This window comes from Euphorbia lathyris, chromosome 1 (genome assembly GCF_963576675.1).
Source record: "Euphorbia lathyris chromosome 1, ddEupLath1.1, whole genome shotgun sequence".
Classification (NCBI taxonomy): domain Eukaryota; kingdom Viridiplantae; phylum Streptophyta; class Magnoliopsida; order Malpighiales; family Euphorbiaceae; genus Euphorbia; species Euphorbia lathyris.
Window position 1 is genome coordinate 59,678,412 of NC_088910.1, and position 16,698 is coordinate 59,695,109.

Genomic DNA, 16,698 nt, shown 5'->3' on the forward strand with positions numbered 1-16,698 from the left:
CTCAGCTTCCATGGTCAGCTTCGTTCTGCAGGACACAGTTCTTCAAGAAGACTTCTCTACTATTGATACTGAGTTTCGTTCCACTCAGCATCGTTGATTAGCTTGATCTTTAAGCTTCTATTCTGAAGATCTTCTATCACGCTGATTTACACTCCACTCAGCTTGTGCTATATCCTCATGCTGACTTCGTCATGTCTTACTTTTTATTTCCATTTGTATTTTTATTTATACTCAACATTGAACAAACATATTAGTACAATTAAATCAAAACACTTAAATTTAATTGTCCCTAAAGCATGGATTAACTTAAATAATTTTGTCAAGTCAAAATCATGTGGAAAGGTGTTTCAACACCCCCTTTACCCGATCACCGATTTGAAAGGTGTGATTATCCACAGGGAAATACGAACAATGTATTGCTGCCCCTACACGCTTTATCATCTTTTTTTCTGGCAACTTGGCCAAATACCCCACACGTTCTTCTGCAGAAACATATTAATCTCATAAATAGTTATGTATTATAAATAAAATAAAATAAAAGACATGTTTATAACCTGCATCTGTACGTCTCTCGTAAAACCATTTCTGTAGTGTCATGCGTATGAACTCAACCAACATTATGATTGGTAGATGTCTAGCCTCCACCATTAACGCGTTGAATGATTCTGCAACATTCGTGGTGATAATGTTATACCGACGACCACAGAAGAATGCACGTGACCATTTCTCTTTTCCAGCTTGCAGTAAATAGTTGGCAGCACCAGAATGTAGTGAACGAAGTGTCGCAAAGTTTTCCTCAAAATCAGATACCCGATAGGATTTTGCACATTTCCAAAACGCCTCATCTATCTTACGAATTCCACGAAATTTGGCCTTCACATTTTGTTGCAGATGACGAGCGCATGCCCCATGTACAGCATTAGGAAAAACCAAATTAACTGCATGTATAATGCTCTGATTTCGATCTGATATAATGGCTAGATCTTCAACATCGTGCAGACACTCTTTCAATTTATTCATAAACCAAAGACATGATTTATTACTTTCTTTCGGGCCAACTCTAAATGCAATAGGAAAGATCATTTTGTTCCCATCAATGGAAACTGCAATGTATAATATGCCGGGATATTTACCTTTTAGAAAAGTTCCATCAACGGCTAAGACAGGTCGAATATGTTGTTTAAAACCTCTCAATGAAGCACCCATAGCCATAAAGAAAAATCTAAATTGATCATCATCATCTGTCTCTATATGTGTCACGGTTCCCGGATTTGTACTCTTCAACATCTCACAGTAGTCCGGTAACAACATGAACGATTCCTCCGGTGAACTACTATGCGCTTCCAATGCCTAGTGTCTTGCTCTCCAAGCTTGCATATAAGAGAGATTAACGGAAAAATCTCGTTCAAAATCGAAAACAATATCCTTTGGTCGATGCACCCGATTTCCAAATCAAACCTATTTCGGAGTAGTGTCCCTGCAACACGTTTCCCCGATTGCCTATGGTGCAGACATATCTGATCTCTCCCACAAGTGTGCATGTCCATACCATCCATTCTTGAAAGCCTGAACAAATTGGAACCTGGAATGACGATCCCTCTAGCCCTCCATTTACATTTGTCCACATCCTTACATTTCACCTCAAACAAAGACTTGTTTGATTTGTAAACCTTCCATTCAAACGAATTTTCAATTGCATATTTTCCAAGTGAATCTTGCAATTCAACTTTGTTTGAAAATATATCATTGACCCTCAAAGTAGTCCCTCCGTTTGATTGCTTAGGTGCAATCATATTCACGGGCGCATCATATGGCTTTGGACACCATCGAAATGGATCAGTCATCCTTTTCATTCTATCTTCATCACCATCCTCATATGGGATACGTTGGACGCATTCAGATTGCTTAGTTGTTTCATGAACACTTTTAACAGGAATTTCATTCTGAGTGATATCTTCATTCTCCACATTGTCACCATTATCGTAACAATAATCATTATCATAATGCTCATCATAATGATCATGATTATCGTTATTCAGATAATCATCATTATTGTAGTTCTGATAATCGATACCATTTCCACCATCATTGTCATCCTTACCATGTATAGGAGCATCCAGTTCGATGGTGGGGTCATTACTTACTACTTTCGTTAGTTTGCTTTGACCAACATGTCCATCCTTGTTAGGTCGCAATGCTGAAGCTTCTGTTGTTCGCATGTTTAGAGTAACATACAATGGAATCAAATCGGTCGGATTCATTCGGCAATACTCTATGAATCCCATGACATCTTCATCGTCATCAATATATGCTATCCCACCACGCAGTTTATTTGGACCATATGTCGCCTGCATGGAAATTTGGAGATCATACGAGGTTGAATCAACGCGAAGTGCACCATAAACTTTCTCTTTCAACTTTTGCAAGTCAATCTCTGTTGGCAAAACCAACAACTTCGCTTTACCACCCACGTATGTCATCACAGTTCCCTCCGTGGTCCACAGTCCGTTCCAAGATAAAAAACGCGTACACCTCTCTTTGGTTGACATACTTCTAGATTTAGTAAAATGGACACGTGATCAAAACATAATAAAGCCAATTCATATGTAAATGATGCTCAAATGCGACATGCTACACCAAAATGCGACTCAAATGCGACAAGCTATACCAAAATGCGACTCAAATGCGACATGCTACACCAAAATACGACCGCAAATGCGACATGGCTCTGAATACGACAAGCTATATGTGAGTCCTTGTCGCATTTGATTCTCTATATCGCATTTGAGCACCAGAATGCGACACATCGGGCGACAATGGCGGAATCGGAAAATGTCAAGATTCAAGCAAATGCATTCGAATACCAACTGTGTATTTCTAGTAATGTGTATGAAAAATGAAGAAATGATAATTACATGAACTTGAATGGGGTATGGATGTGCTTAGATCTTGGGTTGAGTTAATGAATTTTGCTGTGAGAATGTGAAAGTAAATGAAAGGGAAAGAGGAGATGGTTGTTATATAAGAATAAGGGTAGTTTTGTCCAAAATGGGTTTAAATGTCTAATTTGGTAAAATGGAAGCAATGTGGGTTAGATATGTAAATTGGGGTCCTTGATTGGGTTAGATTAGTAATTATCCCCTTAATTATTTGACTTTATTTTGTTCCTACTAATTTAGAAAGTCTCCATATTATGTCTCCCTAAAACATCAGAAGCATCCATTTTAGCCTTAATAAACTTGAGTTCAACACATAATAATGACATAAGTGAAATACGCTAATCTCTTGTCTATCTTCTTGGCCAAATTCGGCTTATATACTGAATACAATAGAGTAATTTTAGGCTATAAAAAGGGTGGCCCGATGCACTATGCGTCCCCGCTGAGCGAGGGTCCGGGGAGGGGTCCCACCGCAAGGGTGTACTGGGGGCAAGCCTTCCCCTGCCAATTTATTTGGCAAGAGGCCGCTCCTAAGACTCGAACCTGTGACCTCTTGGTCATGCGACAACAACGTTTACCGTTGCGCCAAATTAATATTGAATACAATAGAGTAATCTCAAGCTATATTTAAGGTAACAAACTAATACTGAATATAATAGAGTAATCTTAGACTATACTTAAGATAACAAACTAATTAATTACAATATTACCAAAATAATAACTATCATAAACAAATAATATTCACATATATATTCTAACACTACCATGCAGTCGAAACGGGAGGCCGACGGACACTAAGATTGTCCCTAAAATTTGCAAAGCAGAACAACGGTAGACCTTTGGTAAAAATATCAGCTATATAGTAGTGAGATAGAACATGAAGAATCCGAACTTGACCTCAGGCCACTTTTTCACGAATAAAATGAATGTCAATCTCAATATGCTTAGTCCACTGATGATGAACAAGATTGCTAGACAGATAAATAACATTTACATTGTCACAGTAAATTAAGGTAGCCTTAGTCACTGGACAATGAAGCTCCAAAAGAAGGTTAAGTAACCAACAAGATTCAGAAACCATGTTTGTCACCCCAGGATATTTGGCATCGGCACTAGATCAAGACAAGGTTGCCTGTCACTTAGTTGACCAAGAAATCGAATTATCACCCAAAAAAACACAGTGGACTGACGTAGACCAACGAGTATCAGGGCACCCACCCCAATCATCATCTGTATAAGAAAGAAGGTAAGAAGTAGTAGATGGATAAATATGCAAACCATGATCTAGTGTACCCTAAATATAGCGAATCACTCGCTTGAGAGTGTGTATGTGGGCATCTCGAGGGTCATTCATGAACAAATAAACCTGATGCACAACAAAGGTACGTAATATCAGGCCTAGTGAAGGTGACGTACTGAAGGGCATCTGTAAGGTTGCGATGCAAGTATGGATCGATAAAGGGTGGACTAGCGGTGACACTCAACTTGGCTTTGGTATCAACTAGCGTTTGAGAGGACTGGCATGAGGACATGTTAGCGCATTCAATTATCTTAGTATCATACTTCTTTTAGGAAAAAAACAAGCCACCTGCATGATGGGTCACGACTATGCCCAAAAAATAACTCAAAGGCCTCATATCCTTCATTGCAAACTCAACACTGAGCCGTGAAATAATAGACTTGCAGAGATCATCAGATGAAGTAGTCAAAATAATATCATATAAAAAAATGCCCATAACGTTTACAACTAGGAATTATTTTACTCTTAACGTCTAAAATGGTACTATTTTACTCATAACACCGGCAGCTAAGAGTAATTTTACCCCTAACATTGACAAGTGGGACGAGTTCAGATATTATTAGAAAACATTGATATTTTATTTCATATTCTACACCAATTGCACGCACCAGTAGTTTTAAAAAAGAGATTTTATATATTTTTTTATGATTTAATAATAAAATTGAAAATTAATATTTATAAATTCGACGAAATAGTTGAATTTTTTTTTGTCCAACTCGTACAAAAGACCATATATAATTAGGTATGCGAACACAGTGATCCTGGTCTTCGGAGAGGTGCTCTAGCTTGCCGATGGCTCGTCCCTGCGCCGGGAATGGTCCCTGCGGACACTCCGACGAGCAAGACAGTTAGAGGTTCAAGAGAATATGTTTAATGTAAGGTGCAAGTGATTCAAGAGATTACCCCCCTTTCTTCCAATGTGAGTTGTGTATTTATAGAGGGTGTTTGGGCCCTGGGCCCCTCTGCCCGCTTGGGCCTTCTTGGGCCCTTTATTCATACCCCGAATCAAGTAGTCCCCCCCATCGAAGAGCTAAATCGAGTATTTGATGCGAGAAGATAGGAATGTGTGTCCGTTCTCCGTAGGGATACCTGGTGCCCAACCGCAAAGAGAGGCCGTTCGGATAAATGTGAGGAAAAAAAACCTTTTGCTGCATGCGTGCCTTATTCTCAGTGCCGCATTGATTGCGCATGTGCTTTTAATCACTCGTGCGCCGTAAAAATTAATTGCGAAATTACAACTATGCCGGCGCCTTGATTCCTCCCCCAACTATAAATATTAGGGGGGGAGACGAAATCTCTTCTTCTTCTTTCAAATTTGTTTGAGGAAAAAATTGTGCTTTTGTTCTTTCGCTTTCTGCGATTGTGCCCTCCCATATCTACTTGTTCGCGTGGTAAGGATCCGGCGGTTTGTCCGACATCTGTTGTTTCGTCGGGAGTTTTCTTACTTCAGAATCTGTCGTATCTTTGGTTGAGGTTAGTCGCACCATCCCTTAGCTTTGTTTTTTTGCAGTTTTTCCTTGCTTTATTTCGACTTCGGGGTAGGGGTATTATGTCAGAGGGTTCTTCATGGGGAGCCCTAAGCAGACTGCCACCGGTTACCCCTGGTGACTTCACGCTTCGAGAGTCTGCACGGACGCGATCGGTGTCGCGAAAAAGGCGAGCCGAAAAGGGGGGTGAAAATAGCGCGGCGGGTGGGGTGGTGAAGAAAAGGAAAATACCCGTTGATCGCCCGCTGCCCACCGTTGATCGTCCAGCCGGAGGTGTTACCGCCGGTGTGTTAGAGGTGGTGGTGGCCGTACCGGAGGGTTTAATCACTGTAGAGCGGCCCCTTGCCGCGATTTATGAGGAAATGCGCGAAAAAGTGTGGACGCGAGCGCCTGGTCCTTCTGGAAGCGAGGGTAAACGTTTTGAAAGAGTCGAGCGTCCTAGGAGGCCGGAGTCCCTTGTTGTCAAAGATGCTTATAGTATAATTGTTGCGGAAGACCTGTCGGCGATCTCTACGGTGTACCGACTCGGGGAGCCCTATGAATTAGTGGCTTTGAGCGAGGAGACCAGAGCTCATCATGCGGGTCGTGCGAACGAGCTCATTATCTACGAAGAGCAATTAGAGTCGGGGATGCAGCTTCCACTCCTGCCTTTCTTTGTGGAGGTATTGAAGGAATACGACTTGTGTCCTGGGCAAATACATCCGAATGGTTGGAGAATGATGGTCGCCTTCTATTCCTTGTGCCGTTCCACCGGGTACCGAGCCACAGGTCTAGTCTTTCGTGAGTTTTTTAAACCGAGCAAAGGGCAGAGATCTCAACATGTCACCTTCTCCCATCAGAAATTCAGAGTGATGGGTGGTTTGAAGGATAAACTGTTCGAATATCGTCACCGCTTTTTTCTGGTGAGGAAGCGCGATGGAGATTTTCCCTTCCGGGTCGTGTGGAACGACGACCCCATGGACTCCAGTCGGTGGTTGAAGACCCGACCAATGCTCCCGTTCGAGGAAAAATTGGTGACGCATTTGAAAGGTCTTCCGACGGATAAAGACCATAAGCAGGATGTAGATGAGCTAGTTCGCCATTTTCTTGCCGCTGGCTACTATATCTGGAATAAATGGCGAATGGCTGACATCAGAGGGTGGTCGGCTGCGGATTTTGAGAAATGGAAAAAGGGCTATAACTTCAAGGCTGGGGAGCTTGCGGAATTGGAGGCGATCTCCATGAACGTTGCCGTCGTAGGTGAAGGGCTGGGATTGTTTTCTGCTTTGTGAATTATGTAGTATAAAATGTGTTGTTCGTTAATCAGAAATCTGATGCTTTTCTCTTTGTGCGTATGCAGGTCTAGGAGATCCCCGTGTTAGTATGGATTTTGATCCTAATGAATTTAGTGTTGGTCTGGAGACCGCTGACGAGGCATTCGGAGGAGCTTCGGGTTCATTAGTTTCATACTCTTCGCTCGAGGATGCGAACCAAGTGGTGCAAAGCATGGGAGGGGTTCTTGATGCTCGGGAAGGTGCTGACGGGGAAGTTGATGTCCCGCAAGGAAAACCTGTGACTGATCCAGCTACCCAGGAACCTGAGGGAAGTGTGGAGATGATCGCTCTTGACGAAGAGACAGTTGGTAGTCCGAGCCGTGGGGTGCTTGCTCGGAAAAGAAAAAGGGACACGGGGAAAACCGTTGTTGAAGATGTAGCTGGTGAGAGACCTGCTGAGGAAGGTGTTGCTGGGGCCAGCAAAGGTGTCGAGAAACCCTGTTCTGATGGTGCGAACCAGCTGTCCGCTGATGTGCCGGATTGGGTAGGGGATCTTCCGGAAATGGTCAAGAGAATGGAAATGAAAATTTCCAAATTCAGGGAGTATGTGATGAACTTGTCGGTGCACTCTCACATGATGACCTCCGATCTGGCTCGTGCGATGGCCCGTGTGGCCCGGGTTCCTGGCGAGCAACAGCGGATGGAGGGGGCTTCGAAAATGAACCTGGGCCTGGAGACCTTATCGGCCCTTGGCGTGGTGGGTTATTCGTGTTTTCAGCATTGTGTTCTCTTACGAACTTTTGTCTAACTTTCGTCTAACTTTCGTTTTCATATGCAGTCTATCCAGAATGCAACCCGAGTTTTCGACATGTGCGTCAACGATGAAAACGCTTTCCGCGATATGGAAGCGGGTTTGCGAAAATCTATTAGTGATCTTGAGGAGGCGAACAAAAAATTAGCGGCTGCGTGGGAGCTTCTGGATCGCCGTGAAGCTGAGATTACTGTTTTGTCGGAGAAGTTGAAGGTAGAGACAGCTGGTCGCGTGGAACTTTCTCAGCGTTTGAAGCAAGATGAAGAGGAGATTTGTGCGTACCGGGTGCTGCTCAGGATGGCGGTCGGGTGGACTCACCGAGTAGCGGAGATTTTGAAGAAGAGGACGGGACGGGCGGCCGTGCTGGTCGAGGAGAACGAATCTCTCAAGCGACAATTGGAGACTACGCGTAAAGAAGCTGCCGACCTTCGCGCTCTGGCTGGTGAACGCGAGGAGAAACTTGTAAAACTAGACCGCATGATGCTGATTACCGCAGCTCATTCTGCGGGTTACAATGTTCCTCCGGAGGTGATTTTCGCTCCGAAGATCTATGACAAGGCTGCTCAGGCGAAAGCTGTTGAGTTTTGCAGTCGTTTTAAGAAGTAATAGGGAGTCTGTACTTTGATTTTTTGTTTTTCCAAGATGTAATGATGATTCGTACAATTTGGATCTTTTTTGGGATATTGTTTTGCACCTAATTATGTTCTGCCTGTTGATGTGATTGTTGTGCATTGTGAAGTCTTTCATGTCTTTTCCTCGATTTTCTATAAATAGGGGTCGGATTATTGTGGTATGGACTGGCAACTTGACTTGTTTTTACCGCTTTGCTACCTTCTTGAGATAATCTGTTGGAGAATGTTGCTTCGGGATGTCGTCGATCCGGCCCGGGTGTTGGAAGTTCAGAAGGCCATATCGGCGATGCCGCATCCTTACGTTTACTGCCCTCCGTCTGAGGAGAATGATGCGGAGAGAAAAGTGAGGTACTCGTCCCCTGTCTGGCTGAACCGGGACTGGGCCCCGCAAAGGAGAAGAGTGGATAGTGAGAGTTCCATTCCTTATACCGGATCTGTCACCGACTCTTGTGAGGTTGCTGTCAGCGCACTTTCTTCCACGGAAAAGAAAATTTGGTCTCATGAGGGCATCGGGTACCTTCTTCCTGATGAGACTGTCGCCCCGGTGCTCAATCCGCATCCTTCCTGGATCAAGAGGCTTCTAGCAGATGAGATGGAAAGGGTGTTGAATTTGCCCCATGAGGTGGAGTATCGCCGGGTAGGGCGTCATGCTTCCCCCACGCGTCCTTATGGACCGACTTTCGTCGATCCCCTCAAACCGTGAAGCGTCGTTTTCTTGGAATTTATGAGGCAAGGGAGCCTGGGTCCCGTTCCTGCTAACCCTAACCATCGCGTGACCCACGTGGGCAAAGCCTGTTTGTATCATAGGCAAAATGGCCATAACACCGATGAGTGCATGGACTGGAGAGCAATGCATCAAGATTTGATGGATGAGGAGGAAATCCCTGACCCTGATCGTCTGAAACCTATGTGAATGGTTTGTATGAGGTCCGGCTTGGTGCAGCCTTAGTAGCTTCTGTAATGTCTTTTTGTGCTTTTTGTTTGTGGTGTAAGATCGTCGTTGTTGATGTATTCTGCCGTTCTATTTAGTAATTTATGCATTTGAATTAGGCGTTTGACATCATTGAAAAAGACGCAAAGGCCAGTCATTAAATGCTCGTTAACTAAATGACAGTTACACGATGTAGGAGGCGTTCGAAATGATCGAAGAGCCTAAACGTTGAGCGTTTGAACGCTCAGTTGGCGGAGAACACTACAGGGTTCTGTTCGCCCGAAATCGTTAACTAAATGTCAGTTAGACGATGCAAGAGGCGTTCGAGATGATCGAAGAGCCTAATCGTTGAGCGTTTGAATGCTCAGTTGGCGGAGAACACGACAGGGTTCTGTTCGCCCGAAATCGTTAACTAAATGACAGTTACAGATGCAAGAGGCGTTCGAGATGATCGAAGAGCCTAATCGTTGAGCGTTTGAATGCTCAGTTGGCGGAGAACATGACAGGGTTCTGTTCGCTCGAAATCGTTAACTAAATGTCAGTTAGACGATGCAAGAGGCATTCGAGATGATCGAAGAGCCTAATCATTGAGCGTTTGAATGCTCAGTTGGCGGAGAACATGACAGGGTTCTGTTCGCCCGAAATCGTTAACTAAATGTCAGTTAGACGATGCAAGAGGCGTTCGAGATGATCGAAGAGCCTAATCATTGAGCGTTTGAATGCTCAATTGGCGGAGAACACGACAGGGTTCTGTTCGCCCGAAATCGTTAACTAAATGTCAGTTAGACGATGCAAGAGGCGTTCGAGATGATCGAAGAGCCTAATCGTTGAGCGTTTGAATGCTCAGTTGGCGGAGAACACGACAGGGTTCTGTTCGCCCGAAATCGTTAACTAAATGTCAGTTGATGCATCCAATATATTGTGAAACATAGTCGGCGTATTATTGATAATATCTTTTTAAAGTTTGGACATTCCAGCTATTGTCGTAGACTACCCCCTCTAGAGAGGCAATTTTATAAGCTCCGTTGTGGAGAACAGTGTCGATTTTGTACGGACCCTCCCATGATTGGCCGAGCTTTTCTTGAGCTAATGGGGACTGCGCAGCTGTGGCGTCTCTGAGCACAAGGTCCCCAACCTGAAAAGTGCGTGGGCGAACCCTTCTATCGTGATACCGCGCGATATTCTGCTTATGGGCCGTAATGTGTAATAGAGCATCAAGGCGCTCTTCTTTGAGTCGGTCACCGGCTTCCCTCAGCTCTGCACTGTTGTCGACTTCTTCAAAATTGGCCTGTCGAGGGGAGCGGAGAATGACTTCAGATGGTGCAATTGCTTCCGACCCATATGCGAGGAAAAAGAGGGTGCGCCCTGTCCCTGTGTGCGGGGTAGTGCGGTATGACCATAAGATTGCCGGAATGTGATCGGGCCATGCCCTGCCCTGATCGGTTAACCGTGCTTTGATCCCTCGAAGGAGCATTCAGTTGCTTACTTCTGTGAGACCGTTGCTCTGAGGGTGAGCTACCGATGTGTATCGGCCCTTGATACCCCATCCGCGCAAAAATCGCGAAACTGACCACAGTCGAACTGCTTCCTATTATCGGTGATAAAGGAATGGGGGACCCCGAAACGGTAAATAATAGCTCGTTTGAGAAAGTTGATGACGTTGTCAGCAGTTATCTTGGCGAGGGCTTCAGCCTCGATCCACTTGGTAAAATGATCGACTGCCACAACCACGAAACGCTTTTGCGCTAAAGCCATTGGGAAAAGGCCGAGTAGGTCAATGCCCCATACTGCAAAAGGCCATGGTGTTATGATCCCCTTGAATGGGGCCGCCGGGGCATGATGGGTATTGGCGTGTAGTTGACATGCCTGACAGCTGCGGACCAAACGTGTTGCGTCGGAATCCATGGTCTGCCAGTAAAACCCCTGGAGCCGGGCCTTTCTTACAATTGTTCGGGCTCCCTGATGCAAGCTGCAAACACCTTGGTGAATTTCCTTCAGACAGTGATCTCCCTCCTCCTCAGATATACAACGCAACCAGGGATGCGTGGCTGATTTGCGGTAAAGTAAGCCATCTTGTAATGCATAACGCCAAGAACGCCGGACAACTAGGGATGCCGCTGTCCGATCTGCTGGAAGCGTCCCATCCTGTAGGTACTCGATAATCGGGCTTCTCCATCCTCCCGCTGCGGCGTCCGCAGAGTCGATCTGTAGCAAATTCTCGGTGCGAAAAGCCGGGGCGCTCGCGACCTCAATCAAGGTGAGCGGGTCACTAGATTGTTTGCCTGCCGCAAGAGCAGCGATAGCGTCTGCCTCCTCGTTCTCTTCTCGCAAGACTAATACCAGATCTAGGGCTACTCCTTTGTTTTTCAGATCATTGAGTAGGGACGTGGCGAGGGTCAGGTATTGACACATTGTGGGGTCCTTTGCTTGATAAGCTCCACTGACATGGCTAACGACCAGTTTCGAGTCTGAGCATATTGTCAACTTGCCAGTGACCATTGTTTTTGATAGTCGGAGGGCGGCGATTAAGGCCTCATACTCGGCCTGATTATTGGTAGTCGGGAAATTTAATCGGACGGCGTAACGTAAACGGAGGTTGTTGGGTCCTTGGATGGCTACACCGGCGCCTGCCCATTCGGGAGCATATGACCCGTCGATGCTCATTGTCCAGACATTGCCCGGGCGAGCTGGCGCTGCCGTAAGCTCGGCGGTAGCGCGGTCGGAAAACTCGACGATGAAATCGGATAAAGCCTGAGCCTTGATCGTCGTTCTGGGCTCAAAATGGACGTCAAACTGGGAGAGACGAACGGACCAATTTGTGATGCGCTCGAAAACCTCTGGCCTTTGGACAACCTTTTTTAGCGGATAGTTCGTCCTAACGATGACAGTGTGTGCTTGAAAATATGGTCTCAGGCATTCTGAAGCTTGTGTGATGGCGAATAAAGCTTTTTCCACCTTGGAGTACCGGATTTCGGCCCCTTTTAGCACTCTGCTCAGGAAATATATCGGAAAAAGCTCCGTCCCTTCCTTCTGAGTTAAGACGATGGCTACTGTTTCATTCGTGATAGTGAAATATAAGTGAATGTCCCGTTCTGGCTTTGGCGCCGAGAGTAGGGGGGAGTTGCGAGGAAAGTTTTTATGGCGTTGAACGCGGCTTGGCAGTCAGTCGACCACTTAAAGGGGTGCTCCTTCTTGATTGCTTTATAGAATGGGAGACATCGCTGAGCCGAGCAGGAGATGAAACGTCCCAGTGTGATGATTCTTCCATTGAGCCTTTGCACGCCTTGTAGGTCGCGTGGTGGCTCCATTGCTAAAATGGCCTCTATTTTCGCGGGGTTAGGTTCGATGCCTTTTTTCGACACCACGCAACCCAGAAACTTCCCACTGCGAATTCCGAAAAAACACTTCTATGGGTTCAGTTTGAGGTTATAGGCTCTGAAGATTTTGAATACTTCTGCTAAATCTCGCGAATGGTTCTCCTCTTTGGTGCTTAGGACCACCATGTCGTCGATGTAAACCTGAACGGTCTTACCGATGAGATGGGCGAACATCCTATCTACCAAACACTGGTATGTGGCCCCTGCGTTTTTTAACCCGAAGGGCGTGACATTATAGCAATATGTTCCCTCGTGCGTAATGAAGGAGGTCTTTTCGGCGTCGGCGGGGTCCAGAGGGATCTGCTGGAAACCTGCGATGGCGTCAAACTGCGACAAGATCTTTCGACCAGCCGTCTGATCTAGGAGTTGATCTATGTTAGGCAGCGGATAAGAATCCTTGGGGCAGGCTTTATTGACATTCGTGAAATCTACACACATACGGTACTTTCCGCTGGCTTTCTTTACAAGTACGACGTTAGAAAGCTAGTCCGGATAGTTGACCTCGCGGATAAATTTTACAGCTAGAAGTTTGTCAATTTCTTCCTTTACTGCTGCCTGCTTGTCTTTCGCCTGCACTCTCATCTTCTGCTTGATAGGTTGGACGGAGGGGTCGATATTCAGCTTGTGCATCGCTCTCTCAGGTGCGACCCCCGTGATGTCCTCGGTGCGCCAGGCGAACACATCTGAATGCTCTTTCAGGACGGCCTTGATTTCCTCGGCTAGCGGGGAAGCGAGCTTCGTTCCTATTTTCACCATCATGCCATCCCCGAGGATACAGTCGTCGACTGGTTCAATGGGTACGGGATTGTAACCCCTCATGTCCATCAGCCCGTCCTCTAAGTAGAGCGTTGTTCGAGGTTGAGTCGCCTCCCACTGTAGCTTTTTAGCTAGCATACGATCACCCTGGACGGTGATCCTTCCACGGGGGGAGGGTAGTGTCAAGCATAACTCAGAGATATCCACCGTGGCTCTCAGGGCGGCCAGGAGAGGCCTCCCGATAATGGCATTGTAAGCTAGGGGGATGTCGACCACTACCCATTCCGCGGCTTGCTCGACCTCTTCCATCTCTTCGACCAAGCTAGTCGGCAGTGTTATAACTCCTTTTACTGGCACCTCAATCTCTGAAAGGCCGACCAGGGGGAAAGTCCCCGCTCGGAGGGCAGTACGAGTATTTTTCATAGCGCGGAGTGCCGCCCATGCGAGCAGGTTTACCGAACTTCCGGTGTCGATAAGCACTCGATGAGTTTTAAAACCTGCGATGCTCATGGTGACCACAAGGGCTTCCGAGTGACTAGTCCGGAGTGGAGCCTGTACTGTCAATGTTTGTCTGATCGCCTTTCTCTTTCGAGAGCAATCGGGCTGTGCGGAAAACGTCGGCGCTCCCTCCCTGATTACGTGTATCTCTCCATGGTACCTTGGCTTCTTCGATTCCTCTGCTCGCCCCGTCTCTCGCTGCTTCGGGCTTTTCTCTCTTTGCCTGCTCGTCCTGGGCAGCGCCCCTTGTTCCGTGATTCGCTCGACCTCTTTCTGTAGCTGAAAATAGTTATCCGTAGAATGTCCGGAGGATCTGTGGTACTTGCAGTACTCCTTTTCTGCTCGGGTTTTGCCCTTATCACTGACCGGAATTTGTTGTGTAAACCGACGGGGCTGATGCTGAGTGGCGTAATGGACCTCCTTGCCCCTGGACCGGTCCCCCATTCGCTCTGGGTTGGTGCGCTCGGCACGGGCCGGATAGGGCATCGGAGCCTCCCTACGGACTCGGATATCCTCACGCGATTCCGGGATCGCTCTGTTTCTTTCTTGCTTTTACGCGTCACCCTTGGCCTTATCCTTTTCTGTTTCCTCATATCCGGCTGGTCGGTCACAGTCATCGTATCGGACAAAGGTTTGTGCCATGGTCATCAGTTCTTCAAAGGATCTAGGCATCTTCCGGAAACACTTCTGCTTGAGAGGCTCGCAGGTGGTCCCTTTTGCTAAGGCGTCGTGGGCCACCTCCAGGTTGAGGCCCTTGACTTGCGAAGCCATGTGATGAAACCTTGATAGGAAATTGCGCAGAGGCTCGGTTGTTCGCTGCTTAAGGCCGTTGAGGTCCGAACTGATTTTCCTAACCTTTGCCGCTGCGGAAAAACGAGAGAGAAAAAGGTCTTTTAAGAGATCAAACGAATCGATAGATTCTGGGGCAAGTCCCCGATACCATTCCTGCGCGCTGGAGGAGAGAGTGGTGGGGAAGACCTTGCACATGATGTCTTCGTCCTTTGAGTATAAATTTATGGTACTCATGAATGACGCCACATGATCATTAGGGTCCTCGGTCCCTGAGTATTGGGCCAGTCGAGGAGCTTTCCAATCGCGCGGGAACCTCTTTTCGATAATCCTCTACACCAATGGTGTTTTGCTGGATGTGATGCTGCCTCCCATTACGCCCCCGAGTGCCCTTTTATCGAGAAAACGCTGAATTTTTAGCTCCAATAACTCTTCGCTATTTGTGGCCGTGGCTCCCGCTCCTCGCTCCTCGCCTTCTCTGGCGATTCCGGCTCCAGCTTCCCTTCCCGCGATGATCGCTGCTTCCGGGGCCCGCTCTGGGACCGCTCCTTCCCTCTGTAACTCTGCTGCTTCCTTGAGGTATTGCCAAATTTTGGCATTTTCCTCCTGCAAACTCCTCTGCTGGTCGATGATCTTCATTTGAGCCGCCGTGTGTACGGCCTGCGTCGTCTGAAAACCTTGTATTACGCTGAGGAGTTGAGTGGCGTTAAAGGCCTCCTCCTCCTCCGGGCCTACTTCCTCCATCAAAGGCCCAATGTTTCTGGGGGATATCGGAAGGCTCTGGACCACGCCTCCGGCGTGTGTTATGGAGCTGGTCGCTCCAACTTCGCAAAGCACCGTTGGTGCCGAGTCATTAGGGGTTTCCATCTTGTCTGAAGATCCGGAGTCACTTGTAGTCCACGCTCACCGCACCAAATAATTTGGTATGCGAACACAGTGATCCTGGTCTTCGGAGAGGTGCTCTAGCTTGCCGATGGCTCGTCCCTGCGCCGGGAATGGTCCCTGCGGACACTCCGACGAGCAAGACAGTTAGAGGTTCAAGAGAATATGTTTAATGTAAGGTGCAAGTGATTCAAGAGATTACCCCCCTTTCTTCCAATGTGAGTTGTGTATTTATAGAGGGTGTTTGGGCCCTGGGTCCCTCTGCCCGCTTGGGCCTTCTTGGGCCCTTTATTCATATCCCGAATCAATATATTTTTTATTTTCTTAAAAAAATTCACGTCTAATTATATGTTTGTGATCTGTTGCTAACGATGATAAAATGGTGCACATGTGAAGTGTAGATGACAATATTCATGACCAAGAAGACAATTTAATAAATTATTTCTCAAATTGACCCAACTTGTCAATGTTAGGGGTAAAATTGCTTTTGGCCGCCAACATTAGGGGTATAATTGCACCATTTTAGACGCTAAAGGTAAAATTGATCATAGCTATAAATGTTATGGGTATTTTTGCATCTTATCCTATTATAAAATAAAAAATGTGTTACACAAATTAATAAAAATAATATATATAAAAAATAAAAAATTTATTGAACGCAATAAAGTCTTGTTCTTCTGGTAATTATGTTTGTATAAATATAAATAATGTTAAAGAATAAACATATTTTGTGGAAATGAGAAGGATAATTTTGTCAATAATAAATAACTACAAACAATTGTTTATAAAAAGTTTCAAAAAGGAGCTTTTCGTGAAACGCTCCAAAACGCTGCAGTTTCCAGAGAAAATGCTAAATGTTGCGGTTATATAATCCAAACCAAACGCTATATTTCTTTAAGGTTTGGAGTGAAACGCTAAACGCTTTTCCGAAAAGTTGAAACAAATACCCACTTAATTTGACATAATTTAAATTGCTATTTGATATAATTATTGATAATTTTTTAAATATGTATTTCTGTGTAAATTTTCCTAAAATTTATGTA